At 39.4% G+C, this 15,332-nt stretch overlaps 1 protein-coding gene across 9 annotated transcripts in view; it reads left to right on the top strand.

Moving 5' to 3' along the window:
• limch1 (LIM and calponin homology domains 1) overlaps window positions 1-15,332 on the top strand; it is a 261,489-nt gene that overhangs the window by 111,152 nt on the left and 135,005 nt on the right. The window lies entirely within an intron of this gene.

The raw sequence follows: 15,332 nt of genomic DNA, 5'->3' as shown, positions 1-15,332 counted from the left end.
CAAAACAACAAATAATGAAATTTCTCTCTTGAGAAAGAATATTTCATTTAATGTTCGGGTTTTCCCAGGTGATTCCAGACTTTTTTAAAAATCCAGAAATCAAGCATTTAATGTAGGTGTTTCCTACAACCCTTAAAACATAGTAGTAGACACTACTAAGTCAGATCTTATTTAAACATATGATTTTACCTCCCTCTTCATAATTTTAAATATGTTTAAAATTACCCTGCTGATTTCTGTAAATAACATTATTGATATAACTGTCTAACAAGAGGCAGAGCTGGGGTAGAAACTATGAATTATGCCAGCCCTGCTGAATAGCCTAGTGTTGCTATATGCTTTTTGCTACGGTATGAAACAAGTTGCTATGTGATAACCTTTTAGTATAGCCTATAGTTGTTCTGTGGTTGCCTGAGCCTTTGTAGAACAATGTATGGATGAAGCTATGAACTAAACTGTACCAGCAATACAAATTATTGAGGCATGTGTAAGAAAGATACAGAATTGAAGAAACCTTCTTTCCAGATGCTGTTTTAAAACTATGACCATACAGACTTGCTATCTTCAATAATAAGTTGGACCCCTTTTGTAACATCTTCTCTGATTAATGTGTGTGTGTGTGTGTGTGTGCGTGCGCGTGATCTCAGAAACCAGCACATGTTTTGTATCTAAGTTGGCCTAATATGGATTTTGGTAGTTTTCTTATGGTCCTATCTACCTTTTCATTTTCTGTTGTAAATGTTTGCTGGGTTTTTGTGTTGTCTGGTCTAGTAGGACCTTAGAATGAATGACAAGCTGAGTTTATGTGAGAAGAAGGGAAGCATAGAAATAATGGAGCTCCAGGTGGAAAGGCATTATCCATACTGTTGGGATTCATCCTGGACTACTCAAGTCTAAATGTAGTCAGATAGATGATAGAGTTAGATTGAGGGAATCCTTTCCCCATTTCCAAAGCATGCCCAGATAGGATTCACCATTGTTTCCTGCTTCCCGTCCTATTTAGGTCAGCCCACCCTTTGATGCTTTAGAAATGTGATCTCTCTTAGGGCTTTGACGTAACTTCCCCAATTTGGTCCTTTGGAATGTTTATAGCCCTAGAGAAGAAGAGAGCCACGAGGTCTGGTCGCCATTCCAGCTTCCTGCTTTGTTCCAGAGAGGATGAACCTCTGTCCTCTATTAGTCAAGATGTAGCTTATCCAGGTCTTTGTTATTTTGATCTGTCTATGTGTATTAGAACAGGATAGATTAGCTAGTTAGGTCCTAACCTTTTCTATCCATCAATTGATTTCTTTTTACCTCAATAAATGTTTTTAAACTTTAAAGCTAACTTTGCATCCCTTTGCCTTCCTGAATATACAGAGGCCTTCCAAACTCACGCTGCTCAGTCTCACGCTGCTGCAATTCTTTACTCTGCTATTTTTATGGGAATTTTCCTCATAAAAGAGGGGGATTAAAGTTTAACGGCTCTTCCATTCCCAACACATACACGTCTTCCTATTTATGATATAAGAGAGGAATAATGCTAATATTTCTGAGAGGTCAAGTCTACCCAGATATCCCAATGATCAGCTGAGCCACACTCTCTTTTCTGATATTATCAGGGATTTTTTGGGAAACAAAATGTGCAATGCCAAAAGGACATCTGTGTAGTTCAAATACCCAAGAAATATAAACATGCTGAAATATTCATTGACCCCCAAAGTAGCTGATAATAATAGTAAAACAAGCAAGTGCAATTAACAGTCAAAGACTTCTGGACAATTCAAAATCACGATGATGTATAGTCGTTTCTTGCTGTCTCTCTCCCTTTCCCCCCTCTCTCCGATTATCCTTGCAGACCAGTCTTTTTACAGCAAGACTGGGAACTTTTGGCTCTCCACTTGGTTTGGATTAACGATCCCACAGTCCTGGTATAGACTGGGGCTTCTGGGAGTAAGTCCAAGACACTCTGAGGGCCAAAGGTTGCTCTATACAGAGCAATCACAAATGTTTCTAAGATGAAGAAAATAAATTTAATGTATGACAACCCTCTTCCTGAAGTTTGTGAGGTTGTGAATGTGATGACAAGGGGAGCAATGCCAGAAAATACTATTTACATTGTTACAACTGCTGTAGGCTGCTGTTCCATTGACTTTCTCTCTCATATTCACTTGCCCTCTCTCTCCAGATAACATTTATTATAATCTATGATGCTTCTTATGTTCTTTGTTAGTACTGTCAAATTTCAAATTCTAAGAATTTTCCTCTGTTGCATATAGGTTTCGAAATGGCATGGGAGATACATAGTAGTGCATGATGATGATGATGATGATGATGATGATGATGATGATGATGATGATACTTCATTTGTATTCCACCCTATCTCCCTGAGGGGACTCAGGGCGGATTCCAACAAACACAGACACAAGGCAAACATTCAATGCCTAGGAACAGCAAACACAGATAAAGAGATTGTGGCTCAGCTGATCATCAAGATATCTGGGTAGACTTGGCCTCTCAGAAAGGTAAAGGTTTCCCCTTCTGGCTCTGAGGAGTGGTGCTCATCTCCAGCTCTGGGTGGTGGTGCTCATCTCCATGTCCGTAGACACCTCCAAGTTCATGTGGCTGGCATGACTGCATGGAGCGCCGGTACCTTCTCGATGATGCAGTACATATTGATCTACTCCCATTTGCTTGCTTTCAAACTCTAGGTTGGCAGAAGCTGGGGCTAACAGTGACAGCTCAACCTGTCCCGCAGATTTGAACTGCCGACCTTCCAGTCAGCAAGTTCATCAGCTCAGAATGCTCCACTGCAGCATTCATTTTGATATGATATTTTGATATGCATGCAAATTAGCAGAATTCAAACATACAGTAGAGTCTCATTTATCCAACACTCACTTATCCAACATTCTGGATTATCCAACGCATTTTTGTAGTCAATGTTTTCAATAAATCGTGATATTTTGGTGCTAAATTCATAAATACAGTAATGACTACATAGCATTTGTTGTATAACATGATGTTTTGGTGCTTAATTTGTAAAACCATAAATTAATTTGATGTTTAATAGGCTTTTCCTTAATGCTTCTTTATTATCCAACATATTCGCTTATCCAACATTCTGTCGGCCCGTTTATGTTGGATAAGTGAGACTCTACTGTATTACTTATTTGAACAATTCCCAGAATCCCTAGCCAGCAGGATTTGAGGAGTTGTAGTAAAAAGAAACTGTTCCAAGGTCTTCAGATTATATTTACATATTGGTTCTTTCAGACAGGACAAAGATTACCGAAAGTTGCAGTAATTGTTTCTGTAGCTCTTTAGTGATTTTAAAAAAATATCCAAATGATGTTTCTCTTATCTTGGACTGCTTTTTGGCAATTCCTGACACCAGCTGCAATGTTTTATTTGCACCCTCAAGTGTGTATCGTTTCAACGCTGAGACATATTGGAAGAAAAAGATATCTTTCTCTTCTCTTATTTTTTTCCAATTTCTTTTTTTTTTAAGTTTATAATTTTGGTGCTATAGTTCTATACTGCATCAGTGATATGATTCCATTGTAGGATAGCCCTGTAAAAAATCAAGGAGAAGAAATTTCACCTTTCAGATCATAGGACTACCCCAATTTTAAATAACCTTTGGAAGTACCCTACTGGAGACCAAAGAAATTGTGAAATCTAGCCCCTAAAAAGGATGGAATGAATGGGTGCAGATATTATGACAACCAGCAAACTCTTGCAAAACCCGAGAGGCTATACTGTAAGAACATGCAGTTTTTAAAGACAAATCTGGAAGAACTTGCCACTGTCTAGCTTAGTTTCCTGGTTCCTGAAAATTTCTTCTGATTGGTAATTATAGGCTTCTCTTTATGTAGCTTGAAACATTTATTTCCAATCAGGCATTGAAACTAACTGGTCAACAATCCTACAGAAAATCCACAAAAGTTCTTGATGTAAAAAAATGTTTCCTAGTTTACCCAAATTTCATTTGTGGTACCTAGGTGGATGGATTTCAAGTAGAGTTACAAGCTTGGTAGATGCAAGGAATGCAATGGATGTAGCATATCTTGATTTCAGTAAGACTTTCGACAAATTCCCCCATGACCTTCTTGCAAGCAAACTAGTTAAATGTGGGCTAGGCAATGCTACTATTCGGTGGATCTGTAATTTGTTATGTGACTGCACCCAAAGGTTGCTCATAATAATAATATTATAATAATAAAACTTTATTTATATACTGCCCTATCTCCTCAGGGGACTCAGGGCGGTTTCCAACATGATAGAAACAATACAATACAATACACATAATAAAAACAGAACCATACAACTATTTTAAAATAATTCAAGTAATAAACATAAATACACAACATAGGATCCAACAATGAAAAATAAAACTATTAACAATGGTTCCACCTCATCCTGGGAATAAGTGACTGGTAGAGTGCTGCATGGTTCGGTCCTAGGCCCAGTTCTCTTCAACATCTTTATTAATGACTTAGATGAAGATGTAGGGGGAATGTTTATCAAGTTTGTAGATGGCATCAAATTAGGAGGGATAGCTAATACTCCAGAGGACAGGATCAGAATTCAAAATGACCTTAACAGATTAGAGAGAGCTGATTGGCCAAAACTTACAAAATGAATTTCAGCAAGGACAAATGTAAAATACTACACTTAGGCAGAAAAATGAAATGCAAAAATACAGAATGGGTAATGCATGGTTCGACAACAGTCCATGTGACAAAGATCTTGGAGTCTTCATGAACAACTAGTTGTACATGAGCCAACAGTGTGAAGCAGCAACTAAAAAAGCCAACTGGGATTTTGGACTGCATCAAAAGAAGTATAGTGTCCAGATCGAGGGAAGACATGGTGTCCCGCTATCCTAGAATCATAGAATCATAGAATAGTAGAGTTGGAAGAGACCTCATGGGCCATCCAGTCCAACCCCCTGCCAAGAAGCAGGAAATCGCATTCAAAACACCCCCGACAGATGGCCATCCAGCCTCTGCTTAAAAGCCTCCAAAGAAGGAACCTCCACCACAGTCTTTGCCTGGAATCCTTTGCCTGGAATACTATGCCCAGTTCCGGGCACCACAGTTCAAAAGAGATATTGACAAGCTGGAAGGTGTCCAGAGAAGGGCAGCTAAAATGATCAAAGTTGTGGAGACCATGCTCTATGAGGAGTGTCTTAAAGAGCTGGGTACATTTAGCCTGAAGAAGTTTGAGATGAGACGTGATGGCCATGTATAAATATGTGAGGGAATGTCATAAGAGGAAGCAGACTTGTTTTCTGCTGCCCTTGAAACTAGGACTTGGAGCAATGGGTTAAAATGATAGGAAAGGAGATTCCACCTGAACATTAGGAAGAACTTCCTGACCGTATGAGCTGTTCAACAGTGGAACTCTCTGCCTTGAAGTATGGTGGAAGCTCCTTCCTTGGAAGCTTTTAAATAGATGCTGAATCGCCATCCGTCAGGAGTACTTTGATTGTGCTTTTCCTGTGTGGCAGCGGGTTGGACTAGATGGCCTCTACCAACTCTTTGATTCTTTGTAAAGCTGTTCTTTCTCATCATTAATGAACATTTTTTTATTTTTCCTTCAACGTCCCATTCAACTGCATCTTCTTTTCCCAGAACAGAGACAGACATTGTGTGCTGGCAACACTAAAGGTTTCTCCTCAACACCTCCCACCCACCCCAGCTTCCAACTAATTCAGCACTTTAATGCTGCAAAGGAATTTGGAGAGACTGTTATTTATTTATTGAATCATTACATAAAAGTTAAGGTATGGAAAGTTCATGAAATACAAAACTCTATAAAATAAACCATTTCGTTTATCTGTCTTAAAATCATGCTAAATCGATATCCAAGGATCAAGAGGAAAAAAGAAACCTACAGCAGTGCTGGCCTTTGAGACTGGTAGGCTAGAAATCCAGAATGTGGCTCTACTTTTGCCCATTTTGATCCACTCCGCTTTCACAGACAAACCTAAAACAGGGTAGGTTCAGCTTCTTGTGCATCAGGGTTTGGTGACGGTGCACATCATGACGCTCAAAACGGTTTTGTACATGAATGCTCTATATATCATTCCAACAAGATTTCAATGGAAGTACCAAAAGAAAAAGGGACCTTTCAGAAACCAGAGCTTGAAAAACGTAATTCTTTCGGGCTTCATCTCCCAACATGCTTCCTTCAACACTCCAGATCTTATCTGACTTTAGAAACTAAACAGAGCTAGTTCTGTTTAATACTTGAATGGTCCATTACTGGAAAATAGCAGGGATCTTTAGACAGAGCTGGGAAAGAATCCTGCCTGAAAACATAGGCTGGATCTACACTGCCCTAAAGCCCAGGATCTGATCCTAGATTATTTGTTTATCCTAGATTACCTGGCAATGTAGACTCATATAAAGAGCAGATAATCTAGAATCAGATCCTGGGATATAGGGCAGTATAGATCCAGCTTTAGGCCCCTTCTACATTGCCATATAAAATCCTGATTATCTGCTTTGAACTGGACTATATGGCAGTGTAGACTCATAAAATCCAGTTCAAAGATAATGTGGATTACCTGATTTGATAATCAGGATTATATGGCAATGTAGAAGGGGTCTAGGACTTTGAGAGAGTTGTAGTCCAAAAATCCCTCAGAACAAGGATGCTTCCATCCCACTAATCTCCTGCCTGCAAAAAGAATAGTTAGAGGAGAGTTCTGTGGCTTTTTGTGGTCTGTGTAAAGTTGTAATGATATGCTGCCCTCTGACTACTTGTAATTAGCTTTTCAAAAACATTTCTGGAATGAAAGAGTAGATTGCACTAAATAAAAGTTATTACAGTCTAATTTAAAGTGTTTAATTTGAGACCATAGAATCCAAGCTGCCTTTCTAGTCTGCCCTCTGAATATAGCCATACTTCTTAAAGTGTACCAAGCATTTATGTTTGTCTTGGTAAGCCACCATTCCAGACATGGGGGTATGTCTTGAAGAATTCAGCACAGAATGCCCACGCTCCAAACAAGTAGACTGCCTAATATCGTCATGTCTTTCTGGAGTTCAAAAATAACCAGCTGTGCATATCTTGTTAGAGCAGCACTGGAGATATGAACATAAGGCATGTAAGCTTTTGGGAGCAATAGATTTTCAACTCCCAGGAGCAAGGAGACCTGCATTCCAATTAAGGCTGAGATCTCGGATTTAGTCACTCACTTCTCCCTACCATAAGAAAGCACATACAGTAGAGTCTCACTTATCCAACACTCGCTTATCCAACGTTCTGGATTATCCAACGCATTTTTGTAGTCAATGTTTTCAATACATCGTGATATTTTGGTGCTAAATTCGTAAATACAGGAATTACTACATAGCATTACCGCGTACTGACCTACTTTTTCTGTCAAATATGTTGTATAACATGATGTTTTGGTGCTTAATTTGTAAAATCATAACCTAATTTGATGTGTAATAGGTTTTTCCTTAATCCCTCCTTATTATCCAACATATTCACTTATCCAACATTCTGCCGGCCCGTTTATGTTGGATAAGTGGGACTCTACTGTATATGAAATCCCCAAGTCTCTCTTGGGTATATGAAATCCTTGGGAAAAGTGAAATATACTTGTGTGGCTGCCTCCAACATTATGGGGTTTGGCTAAGGAAATGGTGGAATCAGTTTAAGTGGGAATGCGGCAAACCTCCAACCCCAAATTAAACTTGCTCCAGAGGCCAGACATTTTTGGGTAGTTATTAGAGTTTGGCCTTTTACTAAACAGGTTCAGTTGTGAGATAATACACGGCCGAAAGTGTCCAGAGGGCTTTATAGATAAGCAGAAAATGAACCTGAATTTGAAAATACAGGCATCCACCTCCTTTTCGTTTTTGCTATTCTGTGCTTCTTTTCAACCTTGGCTTGAGCTCTCCATTGGAGCTTCTTCTTCCCAATTCAAAGTTTAGACAAATCTCTGGTTCTGGATGATAACTCCAAGAGTCTCCATGCTAGTGGCCATGCTGGCTGCGAGATTTTGGGAGTCACTTTTCCAAGGTCTGTCTAGAGCTGATTTCAGAAAGCCATGACTTTTATTTGTTCTCTATACCTTATATTTTCTGTATTTAACAAAAACTATTTCACTTGCTTTTATCTAACTATTGTGTGGTTGCTTATATTAAAAGCTCTCTTGTTTAAATCTTCAATAATACTGAATTTTACTTGGTTTCTAACTATGCAAGAGCTAGTTTATGTAGTATTTTTAAATGTTGCATTGCTTTGTGTTTTATAATTTTATAATTGGGTTTATATGTATTTACTTGTTTCTTTTGTATGTGAAAGACCCATGGTCTAAGCCAGTGGTTCCCAACCTGTGGTCCGTGGACCAGCAGTGGTGCACAAGAACTAAAATATGGTCCCCGGCCTTACTATTACTTCATCATTGCAAAGAGAGCAACTGGTCTTGCAAAACCCTTTTATAGTGCCGAGGCAATGGGGACGTCAGGAGGGGAGAGGCTGACTACCTAAGAAAGGTGCAACAACAAGCCTCCTGACTGCTGCTTCTCCTCCTCCCTCCCCCTGAACAGAGCTGTTCCATGTGGCTCCTGGAAGCTCCTTGGTGTCTTCGTTTTTAGGCCTGTTCCTGAGGTGGTTTGCGGTGCCGATTAAGAAAAGTGCATTGAATTGACCATATCAGCTCTAGATTATTAAATATGGTGTTCTGTGGGCAAGCAGGTGGTGACTACTGGATGGCATATGTTCTGTATCAGAAACTAGAGCTGATGGGGCTCTATCCAATGCAGTTTTCTGAATCAACACCCCAAATAGCCAAACCGAAACTAAAGTTGACCAAACGTTGATTCTTAACTCTTTTGGTACTAATGTAAGAGAGTGGTCCCTGGTCAAGTGGTCCTTGGTCACAGTGGTCCCTGGTCACAGTGGTCCCTGTTCAAAGTGGTCACAGGTCAAAATGGTTCCTGGTCACAGTAGTCCCTGGTCAAAGTGGTCACTGGTCAAAGTGGTCCCTGGTCAAGTGGTCCCTGGTCAAAAAAAAAGTTGGGAAGCACTGGTTTAAGCATTAAATAAATTTATTGAACAAAAACTATCTGAATATGATTATGATTTCCTTTCATGTTTTCCTAATGTAAATGTTTTAGGCATATTCATAAAAGACTTTAACTATTTGTTTAATGCTTTCGATGAATAAACAAAGCTTTTTAAGTAACAAATTTGCTTTGAAATTAATGTGCTAAAGGGAAGAGCTGAATAACAAGAATTTTTCTTCCCTGTCTTCTTTCTCTTCCTTACGATTCTTTATCCCCAGTCATGAATAGTGGTGGTCTAACCACATTTTTCATTTCCTCCCAATGCGGGCCTGGAGCCCTTCCTCTCGCTTCCCCTTCACCTCTTGCTTAACCTTCAGTGAAGCCAATCTAAACATTTTTAAAGATGTATTTCAAACAGCTTTGGACATTTGGCATTTGCATTAAGACCTCCGGATCTTTCTTTTCGGTAGCTGCGCTTGAAATGCAATGGGAAATTCTGAAATTGGGTTTTATAGTTTATGAAGCCTTAAAGTTCTGATATTTGTAGCCCTTTGTGCAATACTTTACAGTACAGATAGTTTAGGCAATGCGTGAAAGGATCTGTGTTAGCTTTGGAAAGTCTTAACGTAATTTAGTATTGCTTGGTAAAATTGCCATTATATGCCTGGAAGATAAATGTGTGATATATTTTCCCAGTAACTAAATAAGCAGTAGCACTTGTAAAAGATAGGTACTTTGCCTATAGCTCTCTAACTGTTTTCTTCTTCTTTGCTGCTATAGTTCCCTCTATTACTGAATTCTATAGATGAGTGTGAATCCTCATGTGACACCATAAGAAGGAAGGATCAGTGGACTGAAAAATCCCATGTTTTTAAGATGCATAAATATATTTTAGAAAAAAATGTAGACCCCTTTCTCAGTGCACAATTATAGTACTTTATTCCATCTTTAATAACAACATCCATAGAATCTCGAACTTTGTAGGTTAAGGATGGGTATTATAAATTCTCAGCTAAAAGGCTCTAGTGGCTCACCACAAATTACAGTATTCCATAGAACGTTGCTATAGCAATTAAAGTGGAATCATAGTGTTCTAATGTTATAGTGTTGGAAAGGCTCCTAATTGTGCACTGGATTTTAAATACTAGTTTAAATTAATCAGATTCATAGTGATGAGTCATAAACTGGAATAATATGCTAGATTTATTGTCCAGTGTATGTAGCATCTATCCACACAGTTTAATTAAAACTATTCCATCTCCATTCACGGGATATAGAAAATTGTAGATGCTTTTCCTGCAATAATATCATAACTTACTCAATGGACCTACTTTGGTTAGGGCTAAAAATTGCATTTTGGTCCATCCTAGCAATTCGAGTATCAAAAGCAAGAGTAAACATTGCTTTTGTTTTTACTTGCTATTTGTCCTCTTTGTGTCATTGATTTTGAAACAGAGTTGAACTCGCTGTTTGAAAAATAAGGGAACCAATGTGTGGAATGGCTGATGGTTTCTGTGTTCCAACTAAAACAGTGGTTCTCAACCTGGGATCCCCAGATGTTTTTGGCCTACAGCTCCCAAAAATCTCAGCCAGTTTACCAGCTGTTAGGATTTTTGGGAGCTGAAGGCAAAAACATCTGGGGACCTCAGGTTGAGAACCACTGAACTAGGAGAATGAATGGAAAAATCCAACAATTTAACCACTGAGTTGGGATTTTTAAATGGCTTTATTTGTGACCTAGACAAAGCTAAATCTTGATTCTTTAATCTTGGGAATTTAGCTTAAAAGTGTATTAAGCTTACAGGCAGTCTGTCTCTGAGATCTTGAAGCTTTGGAATCATCCAACAATGTCCATTTTATTACATACCCATCTACAGAGACATGCCATGTGTTTTAGTCCTTCACATTCTTTTGCTTTCACAATTCTTGCCAACTTCCTGGCTTAAAAATGTTTTGTGTTTTCCTGGTCTCTCATATTCATTCATCCTCTTCTTTTATCCTATAGCTCATCCATGTGATATCTTCAGGGTCTCCCTATAGAGAGAGAGGTGGAATTCAACAATTTGTTCATACGCCAAAGACTCTGCAGAGGCCGAGGGACCATAAAAGACTGAGTGATATTTATAAAGAAGACCATCTTTTTTTTTAAGCTAGATAACATTGAAAGTTTAGGTTTTGATCGTGTTTTTCATCCATTTTCATCTGGCCTAGGACCTAGTGCTGATGGCATTTATACAATACAAAGGTTTAACTTGTGTCTGTAACTGCCTAGGACAGTGGTCTCGGTGTAACCATTGGTGTAACAATGGAGTTGGAGACTAGATCTGTACAGGGTAACAGAAGATCAGACTTTCCACTTCAGGAGGCTATGAAATCCAGAAATAGTATCTATGATACTTTTAACTTGTAGTAGAATCAGTCATTATATGATATTTCTTTGTGGTGAGAGCTGAACATAAACCCTACCAGTAGTTATAGTGCTGCACATTGTGGTATTTGAATACAATACAGTTTGATGAAGGAAACCCATATGGTCTGTTCCTTTGTCCTTGTAGTTTTTGTTTGTCTCTTTGTTCCTCCACCACCATCAACTCTTCAGTTCCTTTCAAATGTAGTAAGTAGGTTCAGATTCTCTTGAGATGATGGTGAGACAAAGAAAAGGCAAAAGGGAAGCAAGATTGTGTCAGGCTATAGCCTTCAAGAAGCATTAAGAGTAGTCTCCAAGAGCCATCCAGACAGGCCCTATATCCCAGGATCTGATCCCAGGTTTTCTGTTTATTCCAGATTATCTGGCAGTATGGACTCATATAATCCAGTTTAAAGCAGAAAATCTTGAATCAGATCCTGGGATGTAGGGCCCCAAGTTGCTTAGACTGGTGAGCAAGCTACATCTACAGTTTACTCCCAACTAGTTGCTCCTGCTCAATATGCTGCCAATCCTCATTAAAGGTGCTAGTGGCAGCATTTAAAACTCTGCATAGCTTGGGATCACAGTAACAAGGAACACCCTATATACACCCACCAGAGAATTGAGGTTTATTTAGAAGGCACTTCTTTGCTTCACTCTAATACGGGTAGCATACTGGAGGAAGGCATTAAAAATGGCCTATTCTGTTCTGGCAGCTCAGTTTTGGAAAGACCTTTGTTTCACAACCCCGTGCTGACCATGGCTTCATTGTTGAACTGATTTGAAACATATCTTCACTGTGTAAAGTTTTTAAAATTGTTATCTGCTTTGAACTGGATTATATGAGTCTACACTGCCAGATAATCTGGGATAGGAAGATAAACTGAGACCAGATCCTGGGATATAGGGCAATGTAGATCCAGCCTTATGGATCTTCCACACAGCCATATAACCCAAAATATCAAAGCAGATAATCCACAATATCTGCTTTGAACTGGATTATCTGAGTCCACACTGCCATATAATCCAGTTCGGTGTGGATATTTTACAGCTGTTTTTTTTTCCGTGTCAGGAGCAACCGGAGTTGCTTCTGGTGTGAGAGAATTGGCCGTCTGCAAGGACGTTGCCCAGGGGACGCCCAGATGTTTTGATGTTTTACTATCCTTGTGGGAGGCTTCTCTCATGTCCCCGCATGGAGCTGGAGCTGATAGAATCCCACGCTCTCTCCGGGTGGGATTCGAACCTGGCAGATTTCAGGTCAGCAACCCAACCTTCGAGTCACTAGGCTTTTATCCCCTAGGCCACCAGAGGCTCCAGTACAGCTGTGTTGAGGGGGCCTTAGATTGCAGGTACTCCTAGATCTCACTCTATCACTTGAGGTCCAAGTGGTCTCAATGGCAAGAAGAGCCCATTTTCAACTTTAGCTATTATACCGTCAGCCCTCCACATTTCCTGGAATTAGAAGCACCGGTTTACCATAAAAGTGAAAAAATGAAAATAAAAAGATGAATCTGTGGTCAACCTCTACTGAAGGTTGACCATAGAATGTCGCTGAAAGAGCTCTTTGGGAATCTCTAAGTCCTAGAGCAAAGTTGTGCCGGAGAACCTAGAGATTCCTAGAGGGAACATTTAAATCAAATCAACAAATCATCAAATCAACCCGCAAACATGGGAGGCCAACTATACTAACCAGTACCCACAAGAACAGACATTGCCAATATTGTGAGTGCAAATGAACAGTTGCTCTTCTTTTATAATTTGCATTTGTCAGGACAATACACAGCATGTCTGTCATGAATAAACTTTACCACAGCTCAGAGAGAAAGAAATTGGAGGTGACTTCGACAAAGTACTTACGTGCCTGTCTTTTCTCCATTCCGCCTAGCCATGCCGACATCCATGCACTGGTAACCTCTTGCCTGAATATGCTTAGTGCAGAAATTTAGAGATTTTGTGTAGAATACTGCAATAAGAGTGATCACTGTTTAAATGCTTTGAATGCATTACCCCTGCACTGTTTCAAGTATAGTTCTTGCTTACCAATATATTTCTCTGGGTGCCATCATCCATAATTATGCATTGGGCACATACCAAGGAAACAATATCTCTTTGGTGGAATTCCTTCAATAGGAAGATGTCCCAAGCAGCCTCATTATAGAAATGTAGATGCCGAGCTAAAGTCTTCCCTCTTTTGGTAGGCATTTAGGGTGCATATGTACCAGAGCATTAATGCCGTTTGACACCCCTTTAACTGCCATGAGTTAATACTATGAAATTATGGGATTTGTAGTTTGGGGAGACATCGGCACTCTTTAAAAGAGAAAGCTAAAGACCTTGTAAAACTCCAGCTCCCATGACTCCATAGTATTAAGCCATTTCAGGTAAATTCATTAATTCTGCAGTGTAGATGTGCCCCTGATCTTTAATTTGCTCTTAAAATTTTAAATATCAAAATTTATTGAATTATTGTTGGATTCCTGTTTTATTGACTGTTAGCATTTTACCATCACAAACCACTTGGAGGGTTGAGCAGTACATTAAACATATAAACACTCTTTTTTCATTACATTGTTTTATAGTTTTTCACAATTATATCTGTGTGAATATTTAACAAGAGAGTAATATATTATATATCATATACCACGGTAAGACTCCTGTATCTCAAGGGACTGTGTTTCTGTCCAGGCCATGGTTATCTACCATCTCAGATACAACTAAACACCATTTAAGTATCTGATTTCTGATCCCAGCACACCATGGAGCTGTTCTGGAAGATCTAGATTCCAAGAGAGGTATCATTTCTAGGAATTTGCTACCAGTACCTCCAGTGTGACTTTGTAGTAACTTCTGAGGGAAGCATACCACAGTTGCAAGTGAAACCATGGATATTGGTGCCACAGCTGTAGGGGTCTTATTGTATATGATCTATAATAATATTATGCTATTATAGAAGCACTAGCTGTGCCCGGCCACGCATTGCTGTGGCGAAGTATGGTGGTATGGGAAATAAAGTATTGAGGAATTGGCGGTAGTTAAGGTAAAGGGTAAAGATTTTACCTTACATTAAGTCCATTATAAATGGGTTATATACCGTAGCTGTGTGGAAGGGCCTTGAGTCTACACTGCCATATAATCCAGTTAAAATCAGATAATCTGTATTTTATAGGCAGTGTGGCATCAATTGGATAAAAACAATTATTCCTCTCTCTCTAATTAGGACTTTATTTTTCTTTTCTTTTTGTTGTGCGAATGTAGAGGCATGGATGAGGGGTTGTGCTGCCAAGTTTAGTGTTTCTGGGATGTGTAGTTTTGTTGTTTTGTCCTAGGCCGAAATTTCATTACCCTTTTATATATATATAGATATGTGTGCATGAAACTGTCGTTCCTCTGGCTCACATGTATCAAATGCAAGGACCACCATGTCTTTTTATGTGTCCCGTGAGACTTTTAATATCAAGACAACTTAGGGCACATCCAGACAGCCCCTTTAAATGCCGGTCTTCCCGCCACAAAATGGAGGCTGTCCAGATGACATCTTTGGAAAACATGAATTAATTCACCACAAAACCCTGGAAAGCCCTGGTTTGTGGTGAATTAATTTGTTAGTAGGTTTATTCCATGCCTTCCAGGGATAATCCCATGACAGAAGTCCCATGGTTTTCCGGGCTTAATTTACTTTTCAAAGGGGTTTGGAGGGCTTTTGGGGAGGGGATTAGAGTGTCTGGGTGTTCTCCTGGAAAGTTCTGGGAGAACATCTGGACACCCACCCCAGAAAGCACGTGCTTTCTGTGGTGTGTGTGGATGGGGACCTGGGAACATAAGGCTGATGTGGCCCTCGGTAAAAAGGTGTTTGACACCTCTGCTCTAACCAATGTAGGAAATATGTTTCTGTCTTAATCTCCATGCCAGAGCTT

Source organism: Anolis carolinensis, chromosome 5 (genome assembly GCF_035594765.1).
Source record: "Anolis carolinensis isolate JA03-04 chromosome 5, rAnoCar3.1.pri, whole genome shotgun sequence".
Lineage (NCBI taxonomy): Eukaryota > Metazoa > Chordata > Lepidosauria > Squamata > Dactyloidae > Anolis > Anolis carolinensis.
The sequence above is the reverse complement of the archived record's forward strand: the minus strand, read 5'-3'. Positions and strand labels throughout refer to the sequence as shown.